At 34.7% G+C, this 22875-nt stretch overlaps 1 long non-coding RNA gene across 1 annotated transcript; it reads right to left on the reverse strand.

Annotated features, from left to right (window-relative positions):
• Nucleotides 1-1359: 1359 nt before the first annotated feature.
• On the reverse strand, nucleotides 1360-22875 carry LOC141579430 (uncharacterized). The gene is made up of 4 exons (XR_012510793.1): nucleotides 22773-22875; nucleotides 17227-17277; nucleotides 1642-1688; nucleotides 1360-1533 (listed from the first exon to the last, which is right to left on the reverse strand). It is a non-coding gene; the product is annotated as an uncharacterized LOC141579430 (long non-coding RNA).

The raw sequence follows: 22875 nt of genomic DNA on the forward strand, positions 1-22875 counted from the left end.
ATTACAATAAACATTTAATTACATAAAGATATAATGTAACTCATCAATAGGAGAAAAGGGAACAGCAATTGCTTTCTCTCTAGGATGAAACTCTCTTAAAATAATAAAACTCTTCTCTCCTTTTAATCCTCACTTATTGAAAACTGAGCATATTTTATTTGATTCCATGACTCTCTTCCTAGTTAAGATATTGACCACCTACTTCTTTCATGAAGGTTTAGAGACAGAAATTCTAGGTTAATGATGCTGGTTTTGTAACTTCTAAATTCTATTAACTTCAGCCACATCCAATTGTTTTTCCTTTTAAAAAAGCTGTTCTTGAGTTTCCTGTTTTTACAAATGATCTGCTATTGTATTGTAACACAAATGTGCTCAAGTGATTTTGTTGAAGTATAGTAGTAACCCCTTAGTGGTCTTTGTGGAGTTTTTGTTTGTTTGTTTGTTTGTTTTGGTTGTTGTTGTTTGCTTTATCTTGTCTTGTTCGAATACAAGTTTCTAATCATACAAAGTAAAAGAAGACATGTTCATCTATCACTGTGAGAAAAAAAAAATCCAGTAAATCAAAGGAAAACTGTAATGAGTCACAAAGAAAAAAAAGTGGTCATAAAATTAGCTGAGAGATCACGTAGACAAAGAATAATAACCTCAGAGATGTGCCCAAAACCAAAACAGAATACACAATCAAAAAGGCATTACAAGAAATAGGAAACGGAAAGTTCCACAGATAAGCAACTTATTTTAGAAACAACAAAATAGAGTATGTGGGAAACCAACTGAGCACAATAAATAAATCAGAGTGTATTTAAACTTTACATATAATATATGATGGAATCATCTCTCTAATATCTCTTTTACATTAAAAAATGAAAAAGATTTCAAGAAGATTTGATTATTCTTAGATCTGGGTAATTATATCTTTGAAGGCTAAGAAAAATTTATTTTTGAAGAAAGTATACTTTGCTAATGATAAATCACTGCATTGCCAAAAGAAAAATAAATGTCTTCAGAAAATGCCAGAGAAATGCACCTTTCAAGTTCTATACATTAATAAATTCATGCAAAATTACCTAATCTGATTAGCTATCTATATCTGTATAACAAATTATCTCAAAACTTAGCAGCCTAAAAACAATACAAGCTTATTATTTCACAGTTTCTGTGGGTCAGCAACTTCTCCTTCAAAAGTTCTCACAAGATTGTAATCAACACGGTCTCATCTGAAGGCTCACATTGATAGATATAGAAGTGAGTTCATTTGTGGTTTTTTATTTATTTATTTATTTTTATTTCATGTATAAGTGATATCATATGCAATTTTTCTTTCTCTTTCTGGCTTACTTACTTAAAATGACAATCTCCAGGTCCATCCATGTTGCAGCAAATGGCATTATTCTGTTCTTTTTTATGGTTGCATAGTATTCCATCTTGTTCATTCATTATCTATTTATTCTTTCATCCAGTAAATATTTTTGAGCCCTTGCTTCTGAAGATATAGCAGCAAACAAAACAGATGATGTTCCTGTCCTCATGAAGCTTATGTTGTGCGAACAGAGATAGAAAATAAACATTCAACATATTAGCTAGTGATACTTGCTATGAGAAAGCAAAGCATGTTACAGGAGGGTGGCTAATTTTACATACAATGGTCAATCCAGGTCTCTCTGAACAGGTGACATTTGTGCAGATACCTGAAAGAAAGAAATAAGCAAGATGTATAAATAATAAGGTGCCAAGCAATTCAGAGGGAAGAGAAAGTGCATGTCCTGAATTATGGGCATGCATTACGTATTCACAGAACAGTAAGGAAGAAAAGATGATTAGAAGCATGGTGAGGATTCGGTAATTGGAAATCTGGGGTGAAACTGCTAGATTGTGCAGGCCTGATAGGTCATCATACAGCCTACCATTTCTCTGGGTAAGCTGGGAAGACACAAGAGGGACAAAATCAGAGCTATGTTTTAGTAGAAACCCTATGAATAGTGTATATAGAACAGAAAGCTGGAGGTGGGGTATACAAGACAGTAAAACTCTACTGAAATAATTCAGCTGAGAAATGATGGTGGCTTGAATGAAGGTGACAGCAATGGAGGTGGTGAGGAGTGATCAAATTTGGGGTATATTTTGATGTGTGGTGAACTTTTTATTGGAAAATTAGATGTTTTGTGTGAGTAAAACAAAGGAGTTGTTTTTTTGCAGATATGAAATTTAACAGATAAAATTAATCCTTAAGTTTACTGATGGAATTTTCATACAAACAGCTTAAACTAGGTTTTTTAAGGGAAATATTTTTTACTAAAAAAGAAAACTGCCTTTTAAAATTTAACCTGTTCTTCATCTGATTTAGAATTCTTTACAAATTTAAAGCAAAAACATTTATGCATGTTTCTGAAATATTTCACTTCTCACAAAGTACGCCGTGAGAAGCCTATCTCAGAGAAAATTATGTAAGATTGATTCACATCAACTTTCACTGTTCATTTCTAATGAAAGAAAAAACCTTTAAAAAGTCTTGATGGATGATGCACACAGTATTTCTTAAGTATTTCAAATGTCAAAGCTTAAGAATCAGTTATGTGTCCTGGAGTGTCATATTGACAGACTCACTCTCCTCTTTACTATTGATTTACTCTCTGTTGGACAAACATAAATATATAGAAGAGAAAAAAATCTATTTTTTATAGTGACTAGAGTTTTAATTCCTGAAAAAATTATTATTAAAAGTAGAAACAATAAATATAAATAAAGGAAGCTGTAAGTAAATAAAAAGTAGCTGTATCTAATTTAACTTATTGAATTAGTTTTGCTTGGACATGTATTCAAAGCAAGTAGTATAAAATTACTTTTTTTTTGGCCCCTTGCAGTATATTGAGAAGATTGTCAACATTGTGATCTTGGTCAAGTTGCATCATTTGGGGGCCTAAATCTTTCATCTGTAAAATGATAACATTGGATTATATGACTACTGCAGTCAAATATTATAGTTTATAATTTTATTACAAAAAAAGATTAAAAAGTTATAAAATTTTACTATTTCAAGATTCATAATTTTATATAATGAGTTTAATTTTTCCTTATCTTTGGAGCTTTGCTAAGTTAGTCATCTGCTAACATATCTATTCAACAATTATGTTTTATTTATTGTGTTAACATTTGCAGAGTCATATATGAGGCACTATCCTCTCCTCTTAAATTTTCAGTCTTTTTTGAGGACTAAAATAAACAAATATGATACAATAAAAAAAAATGAGAATGCTCTGATAGCACGTGGTCCAGCTTGGGTATTTTTTTTAGTTGGGACTTTATGGTTGCGAGTTACAGAATCCCAACTAAGTTGCCTATACAAAATAAGAGGTATGTTGGAAAAAATATCAAAGATTCTCTCACATATAAAGGAAGTTCTATAGCAACCCTGGCATATCTGAAAACTTCAGGGTTTGGAAGAGGAATTCAACTCTGCCAGTACTATTTTTCTACATGTCTTTCCTCTGGACTGGGCATCATTCTTTATTCTACAGACTGGCCTTATTCATGTGATAGCAAATATGGCCACTAGCTGACCCAGGTTCACATGTTTCCTGTTACATGTGCGAGGAAGAAGACAGTTTTCTTGTTAGTACTGTAAGAAAAATATCAGCGTTTAGCCTGATTGGACAGGCTAAATCTGTTCTAGACCAATAGCTATTGCCAGGGAAATGGGGATAGTGTGACTGGCCAAGCAGGGCCAACTGTCCTCCTACTTTAATAAGAGGTAAAGAAAGGAATCTGAGCCGAAAACAACAACAAAACAATAATTTCCCCAGTGGCTAACCCAGAATATGGAAATTCAGAGCAGGAAATATTTGACTCTTATCTTAAGAAGTGATGTGGAGGAGGAAGAAAAGGGCACTAAAGGCATGGGAACAGGAGAACACGTTAGCACTTCAGCCAACATTTGTGTAGGGCTGCTGTGACAGGTGTGAGGTGCTGGTGTGGGGGTAGTGAAAAATGAAGTGTGACATGTAAGTTGGGTCTCACTAGACAGGGCTTTTGCATTTAATGCTAAAGCTTTGAAATTCTCTGACTTTGATGGAAAATTACTGAAAAAGGAGGTCAAGAGACTATCCGGACAAAACTAGGAAGAGCTTGAAGTGAGCTAGAGATGTGGAAAGAAGGGCACTAGAGAGGAGATGAAGAAGGATTTTGGAGAATAATAATTGGCTCTTTTGTGAAGAAGCAAGGTCAACAGAGAAGGTAAAGTCTAGGATGAATTACCAGATGGCTATTCACATTGGCAATACAATCACATTGACAAAACTGGTACCATGAACACTGAACAGAGAATAACAGAGAAGCAAACATAACTGACATAGGAAAACACACTTTTTGATGCCATCAGAATGTGAAATTTTCTTAGGCATTTGCATTACAAGTCTTGCCTTATTGATTTCAACTTGGACAATGTGATCGTTTGAAATTCTAAAATCTTTCATTTTTCCTATCACTCAGCCATTTCATTATTATTATTATTATTATTATATTATTATTATTATTATATTATTATTATTATTATTATTATTATTATTATTATTATTTTACTGAATTTCTCTTTGATTGGTCTGATACAGTGAAATTCCAAATAGAAATATTTCAATCTCTGAGTTTTACTGGAAGCCTGACTAGCTGATTCCAATATGGGATTAACAGTTATGATTACTTGTGTGACCTAAAAAAGATCAAGCAATCATTTTTAAATTGAGTTATTTTATCTCTAAAATGATAACTAGAGTTACTGTCAAAATTCAAACATTTTTTGGGTATTTTCTTGGAAGACAGACTGAGAACAAATACTATAAACCAAATTGAAAGTGGACCTATAATATTCTACTATAAGAATAGTCAGAGAAGGAGAAAAAAAAAATCAAGAATATAAAAGCCTGACCCTTGATTGCTGCCTTGTTCTTTGCTCCCAAAGGTTGAATTTTGATGGGAATTACGTTGCTACTTATTGAGTCCACATCCCCAAGATTCTCAAATAAGTCATTAGTCACCTAAATTCTATGTCTCTGCCCTGATTTTGCCTTAAGCTTCATTGAAAGGCTTTGCCCCATAGAAAGAGACCCTGGGCACCTAGAACAGGGATGGGGATAAATGATACAATGAACTTACATTTACACAGTTCACACTATGAACCAGGCACTGCTGTAAAGTGCTTTGCACTTATCCAACCATTTAACTGTCACAGTAATGCTTAGAGATAGGTCTTTATTTATTATTCCTGTTAATTGAAAAGTAAGTAGACTAATGTTGATATCTTAAGTGATTTGTCAAAAGTCCTAAAGGCAATGAGAGTCAAGGTTTAAACCCAAGTAGCTATCTCTAGAATCTCTAGGTTTAACCATTGTGGAATTCTACCTCTCAACAGGCAAGAGTCTAATGTCACTGGGTTTCTGCAGGAGGGAGAAGCCTGTGGCTAACGTGTCCCGGGGCTTTGATACACCTTAAGTTTTAATTTTGGGGTAAGGCAGTTAATGTTACTCATCTGCTGCATTTATTTCCAGAAGGATCTCAGCCAGGAGAGAAGTTACATTTAAATTTAATCTTATAAGAAATTGACTATTTGGTCTTAAGCTTCCCACTTCAGATAATTTTTGCTGTATATTTTCAATTTAACCCAGCGGTAGGCAGTTGTATTTGAGTAACCTTAAATATTTGAATTATGGAAATGGTTTCTATGCATTACAGGTCCAATGACACTATGTAGTATGTTAATATTTGTTTCAAATGTGTATTGACAATGACATATTAACAAGATGAAGTCTTTATGCTTCCCAGATTATTCCAATGTTGTGGAAGAAATGAAGCAGCAGATACATTTTAACTTTTTGCTATTGTCATAACAGAGTGGTTCTCTGTTGTGGTGTCTGTATTTATTATTTGTACAAACACTCTGTTTTCAGAATTACTCTGATCCAAAGATACAGTGAATCTAATGAACACACTGTGCATAGACAGACAGGTGCCTCTTGGTTTCTTTGCTCTTCCCTCCATGCTGTTTTGTGGTGATGACTGGGAACCTTTAAAAATTGGTTAAACCTGTTTTGTCACCACACTAATACATTTAAATACCCAATAGATTGGATATCATTTAATTACATTGTTTAATAAAGCAATCAATTGTTTCAAATTAGGCTGATACATTGAATTATTAACCATGCATGATTCTGATAACTACTGCACGAGAAGGTCTGCTGTAAATCAGGTGAGCGTATTATAAGGTGGACAGGGCTGCATTTACATGTTATTAGAAAGTGAATTTCCAAAATGAATGTTACTCAGCTCTCATACATTTTCAGGGTCCCTATTATGTGGCTTCCAGTGAACAGTTACTGATGCTATTTTCCAAGTAGTATGTTTAAGACTTCAAATGATTTAGCTTACATTAAGACATATTGTTTCATCTTTTTGACAATTGTATTAAATTATATATAATATTATATTTGTGTATTAAGCAAGTCCTACATATTTCTTATTACCCAATTATAGATCACATTAGAATGCAGGTCAAAACTATCAAGGGAATATTTGAAAAAAACTTTAAGTGACAAAGAGTGAAAGAAGGTTTTTTTAATGTCTTGTTTTGGTTAGATTTGGGGTATTGATTAGGTTAAATACAAATAATTTATATTTAAAAAGGAATTCAAAAATCTACATCTTCTTGTAAATAAGTAATGAGATGCAGTAATGGAGTTCTACTCATATGCAGTCTAGATAGACAAGGTTACCCAAACCTATGTGAAGGCAGATGAGTCCACACCCTATAAACCAGAACAGAATTGTAAGAGAGCTTGAAAGACTGACAGTTTCCACTGAGACAGGTCCTTGTCTCCCACAGCTGTTTCTTCCCATCCTACTTACATATGACCTCTGTTCCTGAATCTTCCTCCTCTCACTTCTTGAGAAATTTGAATTGACCAACAAATAACTCCTAGTCTGCAGAACAATTTCTCCCTCTTTCCAGTACTGATCTGGACCAACTATTTTCAAAATTAGCTCAATTTTATATAACCCCTGTTGCTAAAGCTGTGTTAAATTTCCCTCTCCTTCTCTGTGACAATGCTCGTTGTGAACATTCTTGTTGCCAGCGCTTTGAATAGTCTCAGGCTAATGATGCTCTGATTTTCTTTCCCCAGATCAACAGAAAATTGAGCAATGTGTTCACTGAACAGTGTTGTTGCAAGAACCAAGGTGACTTTCTATTTCTATTGATACAAATTTTAGGAAGTTAATCAAGAACAGGGAAGTCTTGTAGTGCCAATGGAGCACTGTCTCTAATTCACCAAACTAATAAATAAATGTTCATTGCAATGAAAGCAACACTCAGATTTTTACTTGCTTTGGGACACAGTTGCCCTTGGGACACAGTTGCCCTTAAAAGGTGGGCTAAGGAGAATATAGAAATTTGATTAATTAAATAGGATGATAAAATGCATCCATAGCTGGGCCTGCTTTGTTTTCAATTTCATTCAAAAGTCAAAAACAAAAACAAAAAAGAAAAACATGAATTGGGGTCTGAAGTTCTAAAACAGAATCATTTTTGTTTACCTGGGGCACTTGAAGAACATCTCTAAATCTCAGTTTTCTCATTTGGAGTAAGTAGAACAATAATGAATTGAACTAAATGTGGAAAACTAAGTCCTCTACGCCTTGTGAATTAGGCTTCTGAGCAACAAGTGATAAAAACCTATTCAAACCACCTGAAGCAAATGTCATGATGTCTATGAAGAAAAGCTTTGTCAGCTGGAAATTGTTATATACATTCATCAGCTATTCCTGTGTGAACTGGGGAAAAAAAAAAAACTTTTAAACTTCTGCTTACTTTTGTGGGGAAGCTAAAAAGCACAGGATATAAATCATATCAATCCAAACTACCCCCAGATTTAGTAGAAGGCGTACGATTTAGGTTCTTATTTAAGTCTTCCGACTGACTCACTGCTGCTTCCACGGTGATTGGTGTCAAAGATAAGCATATAATTTAGACCAAACCGGGACATTCTTTCTTTGTTAGGAAGGTTAAAAGTTATTTTCTTGCTTCTGAATTCACAGTGCAGAAAGTGTGTTCACTGATAGTTGGCATTGCCCATTTTCCCACCACATAGAGGAAGCCTGACCGTATTAACAGAACTGTGGCCAAAACACAGAGAGAAGCAGGGAACGTAGACTCGTCTTCCTCAGGTTTTGTGAAATTGGCCTTTTTGAAAAATTTCTCTACTTTGAGTTAGGTTTTTGCCAGGTGAGTATTTAATACACATGAGATTTGGTGGACTTAATTCTCCACTTTCAGTTCAGTGGTTAAGCATACAATTTTCTAGAAGAACATCTGAAAATATTAATAATATTAATACCAATAAGACAGTCTTTCATGGTGTGTACAGGGGAAAGTGAATGGAACCAGACAGACACCGAGACAGATTTACATAAAAACTGGAATCAAAATAAGAGCATTGAATATGTATGTATACAGCTAATAGATTCTTATGACTGCCTTGTCTGTTTATAAACTATCTAATTCAGTCTTTTTGTTATTTTTAAGTTACTGACTAATATTGTAATGAGTCCATTTGGACACCCTAAGGAGAATAACCTTTAATGATCGATAATGTATTATTTTTAAGGAATGGTGACTGAATTCTTTACAATGTCTCTTAGGTGTATCTGCCTTCCCAAAGTTCATGTCCTTACACATGTCCTTTTTCCAAGTCTGTTACATGGTGTGCCATACTTATTTAGATTGACTTGCAAAATACAAACTTTTAACCAGAGTGCATGCGTTGGATGTCATTTATCAATGATTTATGGGACTGTTGTTTTTGGAGTGCTAACTTAGTCGTTCATGCCACTTCAAAGTATGTGATTTGTCTTGAGGACAACATAGGACTGCCACAAACAAAAGCAATTTCAGAACTGTTTCTTCACTATTAACATACTGTGCTGACTTAAGGACAGCTGACTCAATGCGTCAGTGAAGGACATGTTGCAAAACCAGGTTGTGTGGAGGCTGCCTAACAATGCAGCTTGTCTTTGTAGGATTTTTATAGGGCATAGTTCTCTTGTGCTCTTTAGGGTTGACTCAGTTCTGAGTTTCTACTTTCTTATAAGAAGATCAATATTTTCCATTGTGATGATCTCAGCAACCCATGATCTGTATCCTACAGAACACAGTAAATATTTCTGTTACTCACTCTGTTCTAGAGCTATTCCATACCTTTCCTTCCCTGTGACCCATCACTTCCTTCAAAAATGCCTAGATTCTTCATTTGGAGAAGGATGAGTAAAACAATTTCAATATAACCAAGAACTTTTTAGTAGCAACTAGTTATGGCATTGGAAAAATGTTTTTATTTTAATTTATTAGAAATGATTCTATTTCAGATCCTCAGACTCCAATCCATGTGTTTTTTTTTTGAATGGTTTTACATTTTGAATGAAATTGAAAATAAGGCAGGTTCCCTCCTTCCTTCCTTTCTCCCTTCTCCTTCCCTCCTTTCTCCTTTCTCCTTCCCTCTTTTCATTCTCCCTCTTTCTTTCTTTCTTTCTTTTCTTTCTCCCTTCAGTCCTACCTCTTAGCCATGCAAAACAGGACTCAAATTTCTAAGGGGTTGAAGGTGAGGAAAATCAGGTAAATATCTAAGCAGTGATGTTCTAGTAAAAACAAAGCAAAACAAAAGCCAGATATGCAGCATTTGCCGATCTCTGTGATGTAAAATATACCCACCAAGGCCACTTTCAAACTACCAACCTGACATCACTGAGCATGGAGCTGGGAACAGATGTGCACATTTGTCTCTAATTAGCTGGAGCCTGCTCCAGCACATCACTGAATGTGAGCAAGGAGGGTGGAACTGCTTAGTAATTTATTACTAATAAGCCCTTTTGCTTCCTTTAAGGTAAACCGCACTCTACTCAGTGGAAGGCCAAGAAAGACATTTTCTAGAACCAGTAGCAGCATCAAAGGGACGAGATAGAAAAGACATCTTCTTTCATCAGCAGTTCTGAGGACTTGATGCTTGCATACTCTCAGACTTGAAAAATCCTCAATATTTGGCCACCTTTAAATAAAAACCTAAAAATTTTCCATAAGTAATGGATCTAGAGTTTATTCCCAAAAGCATTCAGCAGCTTCCAGGCTAGTTGTGATTCAAGAATCAATGAAGATAGAAAATCATTATTAAGTGCACTTAATTGTTATTGTTATATTTAGAAATGGGAAGATTTGCAATAAGAGTCAGTCTCATGTAGAAAATTAAAGCAAGAAAAAGGAGATGGAAAATTTTAGGAGGAAGCAAAAGAATAAAACTACAAGAAGTTGAAGCATGAAGTTCAAATACATTAAAACACCAATTATCTTTAAGCACCACTAACTCTAATGGAGAGGATTTTCGATGAAATATACTAACTTACCAGTATTTCTCAAAGAACGGTCCCTGAACCAACGTAGAATTAACTGAGGTGACTCTCCCCTACTGAATGAGTCTCTCCATTGGGGGACTTTGAGATCTACCCTCTTTGATAAACTTTCTAGATGAGTCTGAAGCATCCGAATTTTGAAAACTTCTGCAATCATTATAAATCAACTTATTTCTGTCAAAAAGCAATCCAATAGTAGGTGTATTATTTTCTTCCTAAGAGAGCCTGCTTTTATTTGGTTAAAACACACAGTTAAAAATAATTGCATGGGGGTTGCTGTGTTCTAGCCAAAGTTTTATAAGTGGAGATTCCTTGGTAGGTCAGACTGAACTGCCCTGTCTTCTGCCCTTCTTTCTGCCTGAAATATGATCAAATTCCCTGGAAGCAGAGCAGCATCCAAAATTATATGCTAAGGATGGCAGGTCAGGAAGTCGGTATGAATTTTGGTCCTTAATGATTTCCTTAAGCAGCTGCACTGACCTCAATTGCCTATTTCCTGACTGTTGTTACTTGAAAAAAGTAACTCCTACTTGTTTTAGCCACAAGGGTAGGCCTGATGCATAAACAAACAAAACCCTAAATGCTACAGGCACTAATGTAATGGCAAAACAATAGAGGCAATCATTTCAAAGAATTGAATTTGGTGAAAAAATAAAGGAGCATCATTTAATATCAACATACGTATGTGGAGTAAAAATAATCTAATTTTACATAATTTTCTTTTGGTTCATTTAATTCTTTCGAAGTTAACTGATGTTTATTTTCATTATGTCCTTTGTAGAACTTACATTTTATGGTGAAAAATGGTAAATGTCTGATAATTGCCATTTGACTATGAGCCTTTTCAACAACTTACAATAAAATGTGTATAAATTTAATCTTCTTGCCTGATACTCTTGATTGGTATGAAGTCATTCCATAACACAAAAGGCAAATCACATTTTTGAAAATAAAGAGAAAAATATGTTTACGAAGAGGGAAATCAGAGCTTTCTAAAGGAAAATTTTAAAAGACTGAAAAAAAAATAGTCAAAAATTATGAAGCTGATAAAGGACTGACTGTAGCAAAATGTGACAGGAGAGAATGTCTCAGATTTCTGGTATCATCTCTTGAATTATTAACAGCCTATGTAATTTAACTTCATCAGAGACTTCTGAATAAAATGCTACAAATAGAAACTGAAAAAAGAAGCATAGAACATTGGATTGAAATCCAATAAATTTATTTTTCAAAATCTCTTCACAATTATTTTTGTATTTAAAAGATATTCTCTTCAATTTTCTGACTCAATTTAAAGTGAACACAGCTTCTGAGAGCTGCTGAAGGAATTAAAAAAAAAAAAAACAAAAAAAAACCCCAGATAGGACAAGTACCCCCAACACAGTGGGACGGGCCCACTGGAAGCCCTAGGCAGGAAGAGACCCATGCCAGCAAAAAGGCCACAGTGGTGCTGAGACAGGTGACTGGACAGGCTGGCTGACCCTGGCTGGCTGGCTGTCAGCGAAGGGGAAGAAAATGCCAGCATGTTTTCTCTTATCCCACAGCTCGCTCCTTGAAGGACACAGCCATACAATAAGACATTTCGTGTCCCACAACTGCTGCATTGATCCCAAGGACATACCCCAGTATCTCTTTCTTTGTTCTCTGTTTTTCACTGAAGTTTCTGTTTTAGGGCTGAGCTCCATGGGAGACAAGAGCCAGTAATAAATGATTGGCATCACCAGAATGAGACAGTGATGGCACAGCCTTCCAATAAAAGACCCCGAGGCCGGATCGGGGGCTGGAGATGTCCCAGCCGGCTACCTGGCTGACAGTTCCCTGCTGGAGTGTTTCCTCTTTTTGCCTTTTTTTTCCCCCCTTCCCTCTCTGAGCAATAAATAAAACAGCTCTTTTTCACTCTGTCCATCTGCCTCTACTGAGAATTCTTTCTCAATCGATGGGCTAAGACCCACATATTTGAGGGGCTTGCCCACCTGTTTGCTGGGCTTTCCAATTTGGGGTCTCTATCTGCTAACAGTATCTCAGTCAAAAATTAAAAATCAAAAACCAGGATTACAGGGGAGTGGACTTAACATTTTTTTTCTTGGGAGAGGATATTTTGTAGATGTAAATACAAGGATAGGAAACCCCCAGCCCAGTTCCCCTCTGAGACCGGCACTGAGTTGTCTGCTTATACCCGACTCCCCCCTCTACTGAAATGAGGAAAAACTATCACCTTTCAGGTTTTTTGCTTAGAAGATAGTGATGAAGAAGGCGGGGGGATCCTGTTCTCCTATCAGAATGAAGTAACTATAAGATGAGCAATTCTCTTGCTAATAGTAACCTCCTCTTTGGCATACTCTAGTGACTTATTAGGGTAGTGTGGCAAGATTTAGCGTCTTATCATCACACTTTTCACTGCCTCGTTCTGTTCTTAGCCCTAAGGAATTTTTGGTCTAGCACAGAGAGTTGAGAGAGAAGCTTTTAAAGGAGGAACCCCAGAGAAGCAACAGCACGTTCTCATTATCTTAGCAGTAACACCTGGAAGAGCAGAGCACCTACAAACCTTAGGTGCTTGGTTAGGGGGGTCTGCTTTATCTCCGTTCTCGTGTTCCCAGAGAGAGGGACTTCCCTGGAGTTGTGCTCTGCCTTTCAATCCTGCCCGTGGAAGGGGAGCTGAGCCTGACATCCTACAACTTGATCTTCGGGTCCACCTGCCTGGCCTGCCCTTTTCCTTTCGAGGGGGCTTGTATCTGAGTGGGTAAACCTGGTTTCCCACATCCATAGAAGTCAGTTGAAATGACTCAGTATTCGCCTCTGCTTTAAAAAGCCACAGTCTAGACACAAGGGAAAATGTTGAGAATATCCCATGGTTTTATAGGCACTCCTGCTGGGTTCTTACTTTGCACTGGCACCAGAATTTCTTATTAACGAATCCCTGTACGTGAACCTCAATTTCTCTGATAACTATTTTAATACTCCTTATTGTCTAAACTCATTTTTAACTGAGTTTTCTATCTCCTATCCAAGTCTAGTCATTAGTTGAAATTCTCGAACCCTGAATGTAAAATCTGTCACAGCTAGGCCATTAGCAATGGTTGAAGATGAGCTTGATGGTGCCCGCGGCCCATGAGAACGCTGTGAATCGCTTTTCCTACATTCCTGGAGAGAAACCCTGAGTCTCAGACTCTGTTCACAAACTAGGAAACATGCTTATATATACCTCTTTTTTTTTCCATGGATTAAATTTCTTATTTTATGCCCTCCTTTAGGCTTATGCCTACTTATCTGGCCTTAAAAATAACTGACCTCTAGTCTTACAGATTCTTGAGCCATTTCATTTTCTTTCCTTTCTTCCTTCCTTTGTCCCTCCCCCTCCTCTCTCCCCCTTTCTCTTTCTCCTTTCCTTCCTTTCTCTTCCTTCCTTGATTTCTTCTTTTTAAAGCATTCTCCCAATGGATTTCATCCAATCTAGTAGCTTCAAATAACTAGGTCTTACCGCATCTATGTCATCACCCTGTTGCTACGTGTATTTCCTACTACCTATTAGTCATTACCACCTGAAAGTAATGCAAGCACCTGAAGCCAGATCTACTCTCATTATTTCCACCTATAAACTTGTTATTCCTCCTACCTGTGATTCTTCCAAATCATCTACTTTTGCCTCTTACCAGGCTCTAAACACAAAGGACTTAGTTACCAAAACTGTATACCACAGTCATTGCTGACTCATCTTTCTGCTTTTGTCCCTAATTTCATGTTCTTGGCCCACGATCTTATCAAATATGAAAATAAAAATACATTTCTCCCAGTACTAGTTCCTAAATATATTGTTATTGAAGGGCCCTGAGGCAGGTCTCCACCGAGTATCAATTTGGGGCCAAGATTTATATGAAAGAGAAATGTAAGATGACATCAGATTACTTAATCTAGTTCAAGAAACAGTACGTGAAATTATAAGAAGTACTTAAGGAATGTTAAGCATTATGAAATAAAAGGACATAGAAAGCAAAATAAAGAATAGAGAGTAATTGGAGAGGAGTTAATATTGTGAACCTGTGAATAAAGTTAAACTCTGTTAGTCCTTTAGTGAAATTTTCTAGGCAAAAGTTGCTTCCTGAAAGGAACTAGTACATTTTTTCCTATGATAAAAAAATGGCATTATGTGCTATTACTTTTGGCAGAGTGCTTACATATATTTTTTTTTTTGATAAAAGAATGATTTGCTTCTGTTTTGCCTCCTTTCCATAAATGTTTCATATCAATTTGATACACTCTATTTTTTAAAAACACATTAAAAACTTTATTGTATCAAGTGCCAGCATGTTTAACTTTGCATCAATTTGAAATACTTCTGGTTGTTTTGCAGAACACAGTAATTGCATGGCTTCCTTAAGTCTTAGTCATGTGCCTTTCAGGCTCCCCTACTCTGACCTACACCCCTTCTCCACAATGGGGTCCTCTTCAGTCTGTTCTGCCCCATGCTGACATCCAGATAACCCCAGCGACACGGAGAACCTACTTCCAGAGGGGCTGGCCCTGTCGCTGGGATGGCTGCGACGGTTTCTCTTCTGTTATAGAGCTGAGCCCCCACTGGGTAAGTCCCGTCCTCCTCCAGGAAGCTCACTTTTCTCTGTTTTCTCTTTGTCCTATTTTTACCCCTAGCCTGAATGGCTTACTGTGGACATTCTAAGCAAAATTAACTCCAGTTAAGTTTCACAGAGTATTCCAAAACCTTGAATTTGGTACATGATTATTATCATTTTTTTCTTCTTTTTTTCCCCCTTTTTCTTAAGTTATTACAAAATATTGGCTACATTCCCCATGTTGTACAATACGTCCTTGTAAACTATCTTACACACAGTGGTTTGTACCACCTACTCCCTCATCCCTATAATTGCCCCTTCCCTACTCCCTCTCCCCACCAGCAACCACTAGTTTTTTCTCTATATCTGTGAGTCTGCTTCTTTTTTGTTTTATTGTATTTTTGTTGTATTTATTGTATTAGTTTGTTGTATTTTTTAGATTCCACATATTAGTGATATCACATAGTATTTGTCTTTCTCCCACTTATTTTACTTAGCATAATGCCCTCCAAGTCCATCCATGTTGCTGCAAGTGGCAAAATGTCATTCTTTTTTATGGCTGAGTAGTATTTCATTATGTATATATAACACAACTTATTTATTTATCTGCTGATGGGCACTTAGGTTGCTTCAATATCTAGCCTATTGTAAGTAATGCTGCTGTGCACATTGGGGTGCATGAATCTTTTTGAATTAGTGTTTTTATTTTTTTCAGATATATGCCCAGGAATAAAATTGCTGGGTCATCAAATGGGACCTGATCAAACTTAAAAGCTTTTGCATGGCAAAGGAAACAATCAACAAAATGAAAAGACAACCAGCTGAATGGGAGAAAATATTTGCAAATGATATGGCCAATAAGGGATTAGAATAGACAACACATATAAATAGGTCATACTACTCAACATACAAAAAACAACCCGATTGAAAACTGGGCAGAAGAACTGAATAGACATTTTTCCACAGAGGAAATGCAGATGGCTAAGAGGCACATGAGAAGATGCTTATCATCACTAATCATCAGGGAAATGCAAAAATCACAATGAGATATCACCTCACACCTGTCAGAATGACTATCATCAAGAAGAACACAAATAACAAATGTTGGCGAGGAGAAAAGGGAACTCTCATACACTATTGGTGGGAATATAAATTGGTGCAGCCACTGTGGAAAACAGCACGGAAGTTTCTCAAAAAACTAAAAATATAACTACCATATGATACATTCCATAAACCGGAAACCTTCCATAAATTTTAATTTTTAATGTATTTTTGCTATGTGTAGTTTTTTTTTTTTTTTTTACAAAGCAGCCACTTTTTATTAAAGGTATAATTATAATGTGTATAATTATATACATAGTTATAATGCAAGGTATCTGATACATTTTGGTGTAGCTTTACAAAGTACTTTACTTTCAGGAACTGTACTCTTCCAAATGAGCACAAAATGATAAGCTTAATCTCATTATAATTTTTCCATGTATTTTTGGATAGCACTAGAAAAATCATTAGAAATAACAATTTATCTGATTTGAAAACTAAAATGGTTAATACGAAAAAAGGATAATGTTTTGGGAATTAAATTAATGTGACAAAGAACACAAAGGGAGCTGTAAAATGGATAGTTAGGCAACATGTTGAAACAAACCAATGATAAAATGAGGACTGGGTGGTAATGACACAGAAATGTAAGGTAGAGTGAAGTAACAGAGAATAAGGCATCCTTCGATTCTTTGGAAAAACGTGAGAAGCATATAGGTCATATTAGGATACAATTTTTATTTGACTATCAGGATAAGTTAAACAGCATATTGCTTCATTTTGTCTGAAATAGCTTGTAAATTTAAGCTTAAATAACAAGGTAAAAAAATGCAGAGTATTAAAAATTAAACGTAAGAAAACAATATAAATAATGGAGTAGGTAGAAATGAAAGTGATTCAGAACAAGCAATTTGTTAGATTCTAATCAAATCAAAAAATTAAATTTCTATTATGAATGACTTATATATACCATATATTAAATGTCACAGATAATATTGAAGGTACCTTAAATATTGCTATTTAAATTTTTTAATGTAGAGAGATTATTGTGTCCAAGTTATTCTTTATTGTTAGAATACCAAATGGAGGTGTTTTTTTTTTAAGGTCAAGCAACAAATGGAAATCAGAAAAGTTTGATAAAAATATTAATGAAGTCATACCAAAAATAATTACCTACCAATTCTTGATTGCATACACATAGCAAAGAAAGGTTTTTCTCCCCCTCTTCCTTTAAAACATATAAGAAAACACAAGAGGTATAAATGATGATGTAACCAGCCAAGTCTATTCTTTCATGCCATGACATAGGAAACTATACAGTCTTGGATAATGAGAAGTAGAATCAAATTCCATCACTGCAAATAAATGTGTGATCTTAACCAAAAAATTTAATACCTCTTAACTGCGGCTAACTATTCTTGAAATTCTAAGTGTACTCTAGGTCTCTAATGATCAAAATTCCAATCTCCAGGCATAGAAGAAAAATGACTCTCTACTATTTCTCTCCTTGATAAGCCAAAAAAAGGGAATCATCTGGTCACTGTTAGTGCATCTACACATACATGTCTCCTGGAAAATATAGTTTACACATATGCAATACACATTTTGTAAACGTTTACAAAGGCAAGACGAGTGTTTTGTTTTCCCTTTTTCATCAGTGTGTAGCACGGCACTTAACAAGTCTGTAATTGTGGAATGAATGAATCAAGAAGTGAAAATGATTTCTGAGATTCTCCCTCTCTTGTTTGCCCTTATCCCATGATTAACATGTTTCCACCAATTTCACTTCTGAATTCCATCCTTTTCCTGTCTCCAGCGAGAAATGGTATCCATCTTATACTTCAGTGTGAGTAATGAAGAAAGAAAAAGTTGAAAATTAATTCATTAAAAAGAGGATATTTTGGTGCCATCATGATAAGTGAGATTATTACATTGTAGAAAAAGGTGTCTTACTGATTATTTTTATACAATAGAAGATTTAGTAAAATAAATACATAAAAGATTTCAATAATAATTTAGTGCCCTTTAAAAAATTTAATTTTCTAATCTGTAATTAAGATGTTTTTACTAAATCATTCTTAGTCATAACTACCTGTTGAAAGACTTTTGATACACTTAATAAAGTGATCAAACATAATAAGTGTTCTAACTTAGTATCGGTGGGTATTAAGAGCTAAATTCTTCTGAGATGGTGTATTAACATTTTTGGATTTTAATTTTGCAAAGAATGAAAGCACCACTTTAAATCAGTTAAGCATTTCAGACGCATCATTATCCTAACACACGAAACAATGATGGACAATAGCTCTTTTATCATCCTGGTAATGAGAAAATGATTCATTTTTATTAAGAAAGTAATTTAGCAATTTAGAATTTTAAGTGCTCTTGAAAATAAACAATAAGATAATATCAATTTTCATCCACCACAAGATATATGTACTATACTAATTTGATACATTTAAAAATCTCTAATAAAATACTTCATAATACAATTGTCTTTTCCAAATTAGCATTTTGTGAATCCATAAGAAAGAAATCTAATGAATAAATGTGTTACTACTATTTTCTGTACTAATTTTCAAGAAAATTTTTAAAAAGGAGCATATTTCTTCCTTACGGCTTTCTTAATATCTAGGAATATAAAAAATGTTCAATAAACACTAAGTAAAATATTGCAAGCCAATACTGTTTTAAGCCAGTGGGATTTATCATTATTTGAATGAAAAACCAAATGATTTTTCCATTATATCTTTTAAATATACAGTGATTATTTTTATTGGACCATGAATCATATAAAAATATAAAAAGGAAGAAGAAAACTGAGGTTTTTTAAAAAATAATAATTTTACTTACACTGATATACATCTTGCTTGAGAGTTCACAATTTGCTATCAAGCAGAGAGAAATCTGCTACCAACTTAGGACTTCCCCACCTCTCCTTCCTTTAACTCAACACCTATCAGCTGAAGGGTGATATTAAAATATTTAAATTGACATGTGCCAATATCGACGTGGAGAAAGGGAAAAAACGGTGTAAAAAAAAATACGCAGTAGCAGTATATATACTTATAAAGAAAACATTCTCACTTTTCCATGTTAATAAATTTGTGCTCCCATGTAAAAAGACAAAAATAAAAAATAAATGCAAGTAATGTGGTAAATTTTACATGCTACTTGATCATAAAGCAAAAGGAATGCAGCTGTAAAGAGACTTTTTCCTCCAAAACTACAAGGAAGGGACTTCTTTTTAAAAAACATGTCTTTTGTATAACATAAGCAGAATGGAGGATATTAAGACATAAGGAAGAAAAATTTAGAAAAAAACATGGAATATCAAAGTTGACTTGCTTATAAATATGAATTGATTAGAGAAAAACTGATGAAAACTATCTTAAGATTCCAGAGGGGAAGAGCAGTAATGTGATGTGGATTGCTTGGCATCAACTACTGGACACACATATTTGATTATTAAATATATCATATATATAGTATGAAAACCTTAACATAGTGTATACTTTTCTTTCTTTACCTCCTGGGCTTTTTCTCTTGTTTCACATGTGGTACAAAAACCCACACTACACTGTAGTGAACATCAAGCACCTGAGTTAAAAAATTACTTTATTGATTTTTACCATAAATGTAATTTTGAACTTTGGCTGAATTTTTTTCTGTCAAATTTGCTATACTCTTCAAACTGAGTCATGTAAAAGTTATAACTCAAAAGATGTGTGTGCCTGCATGCATGTCCGTATTGATGGTGGTAGGCCTCTCAGCAAACCCAATGGAAACAACTACTGCATTTAGATCACATTATTTCAGCCTTGCTTGATTATCCAAGATCATTGATAAGATCCTTCAAGTGTCTTTAATTTTATTGTTTCTGTTTATTTTTCTTAAAATCTGAAGTATAAAATGGCAGGTAACACCTAGCACTATATCATAGCTTCAATTAAAGTAAACTGAGAAAGCATTCAAAGATTGTTTAGCAACTTATAAATCTCCTTTTTAAAATTTAAACAACAGAACAAAAGGCCTTTGATAAATGCTTATTAGGCAATGGTTTTCAGGATCTCCAAAGGAACCTACTCTATATCAGATCTTGAACTAGGAGCTTTAACATGTGTTGATTTTATTTAATCCTTCAAATAAACTATAAAAATAAGCACTACTCTTATTTTTGAAGATGTGGAAACTGACATCCTGAGAGACAAAGTGTAACTTGTCACATCTCTTTAAATCAGATTGCCCGTGGAGATGTAGCCCACATATACTAAACAGAAAGAAGTACAAAGGTTTTTATCACTCTAGTGGGGGTCAAATGTTTGACGACTTCTTAGTTTTGCTAGTTGATGCTTTAAAGGGAGGAAGCCAGGAAGCACCATTAAGAAAATGTTTATGTTATGCTCCGGGAAAGCAGCGGGATCCTGCTGTGACCATCTGCAGGTTGGGCAGCCCTTTCCAGACAGGGTTTCCAGTAGGAAGGAAATAAAACCTCCCAAGAATATAGAGTCGGGAGCCAGAAATAAAATTTCAAAAGCATATCTGAAGTCATCATCTGGCCCTAAGAAATGATGGTAACACAAGTACAGCTGAACAGAAAAATAGCTATCTGCAGGGGAAAAAAAGAGCCGCAGTAATAAAAATAGCAGATCCCCGAGGGCTCACTCAGCATGAAACTGTACAAAACAGAAAAAGGACAATGTGTAGTAATGCGTTTTAAGAGTGAGATCAAGGGAGTGAGCAGCAAATTTGAATTATAGGATAAATAGATATTGATTAAGTTGCAAAGGAAATCTATAACACTGCTGTAACTTACCTAAGAAAACTGCAGATTAATAAACCATACTTGATGAATACATAGCTTCCTCAGACTAATGAACTATTACCACAGAGCTACGGTCAATCAGCCTAAGTAAACTCACTCCTCTCATTTATGTGAATAATTAGTTCCATTTTAATTTATTTATAAATTTAATTACTTTTTTTTTTCCAGGCACATTAGTCTAATATTCTTAAAGAGTCCATTTTGGAAACAAAGATTCTTTTGTAGAAAAGCAACTTCTGAACCCAAGTGAGACCATTCTCATAAATTTGTATTGGGGTGAGTTTCTTTGTCACTCACCATCTGCCTATTAGAGCTCACAAGAAGGGAAAATGCATTCTGAAAGCAGGTGCCCATGTAAATAGAGCATAAATTTCACAAAGACAAGTTCAAGTAAGGACTTGCAAATATGAATGGGAACAAGTGTTTTCAAAGTACTTTCCAAACTTATTCCCCTCAATTTCTCATGTTATAGTCATGACAGTTAGTGCTTTAGCTACTCTGATAGAGATGCATTGTCAATCAAAATTAATCAAGTTCTAAGTAGTTTTTAAAGATCTCATATTCAGTATCTGTATCACACTGTATCACACTGATGACCTTTAATTAATTTAATCACACTGTAATTTTCTTAAAACTACAATTTTAACATTTAAAATTAAAAAAAACTCTTTAAATGCAAAGAAACAAATTATAAAAGAGAAAGAGTTTGAGAACTGATAGCATTATACTACATAATACTCTATAAGTAATTCTATAATCCAAGCAAAACGTGTGTGGATGAATTAGAACAGAATCAAAAAGAAAAGTTTTTTTTTAATAAATTTTATTGTCTTAACATATTTGAAAAAGTAGGTCAAAAGATCTATCTGGAAACTTGAAATAGGTAGGTATTAGATTAACAATAAATTAACAGAAAGCTGTATAATATATAATAGGTGTAAAATGTACTGCGTATGTAGTGTAATGAAATTTAAAAAAACACACAAGGCTTTTATTTTCAAATATGTGCATATTATACAGCATAATCATAAAATATCTAGATTCAGATGTTTCTCTAAATTGTCTGTTGTTATAGATTATTGCTTTCTTTTGCAGCTTATAGAATATTTAAATTAAGCATTTAAATTATAGAAGCGATACATACAAAACATTGAATAAGACATAAGAATATAGAACAAAAAAATTTCTCTGATCACACAACTCCATAGAGGGTATTACTTTCAACAAGAAAACAGTTTCTGCTTTTGTTATTTTGACAGTTGCCCATATAACTTTAAATGTTATACTTCTACTTATTGTTTCAACTTTTTGTAAGTTGTCTATTGGCTGCCTGCTATAAAAGTTGAGCAGTTGATACACAATCTTTCACCGTACTTCCCACTACAACTTCAGGCTATGGCTAATTTTATACTGTGTTTTCTTGTGTCAGTATTTATCATTTTAAATACTGTATGCATATCTATAGTCTATGAAAAATCAATTTTAATTAGTATACGTAAACTCCCTAGTATAAAATATGGTGCTTTGATTATGTTTACCTTTTCCAATAACTCCATTCTCCTTTTAATAGTCCACTTTCCCTTACTTTAAAATTTTTAAGGCTCTTTTTCCAAAATCAACAACCAACCCTCCAATTCACCTGACACCACCTGGGTGTTTAACAATTCAATTCAATTCTGGCTCAGCTTAAAGGTTCAGTCCTACATACTGCTCCCCACTTCGGATGCTGGTCACAAGTCCTATACTGGTCCCCGTACTTCTGATTGAATTACTGCTATCAACCCCCACTAAATAGGGAGTTCCCTCAACTCCATCCTCAGGTTCAATCATTTGCTGGAACAGCTCACAGAACTAAGAAAGACACTTCACTGCATTTGCTGGTTTATTTTAAAGGATACAGATGAACAGCCAGATGAAGATGTACATAGGGCAGGGTCTGGAAAAGTCTCCGGCACAGGAGCAACATGTAAAAGTGTTCACCAGTTTGGAAGCGCATCAAAT

This window comes from Camelus bactrianus, chromosome 12, assembly GCF_048773025.1.
Source record: "Camelus bactrianus isolate YW-2024 breed Bactrian camel chromosome 12, ASM4877302v1, whole genome shotgun sequence".
Lineage (NCBI taxonomy): Eukaryota > Metazoa > Chordata > Mammalia > Artiodactyla > Camelidae > Camelus > Camelus bactrianus.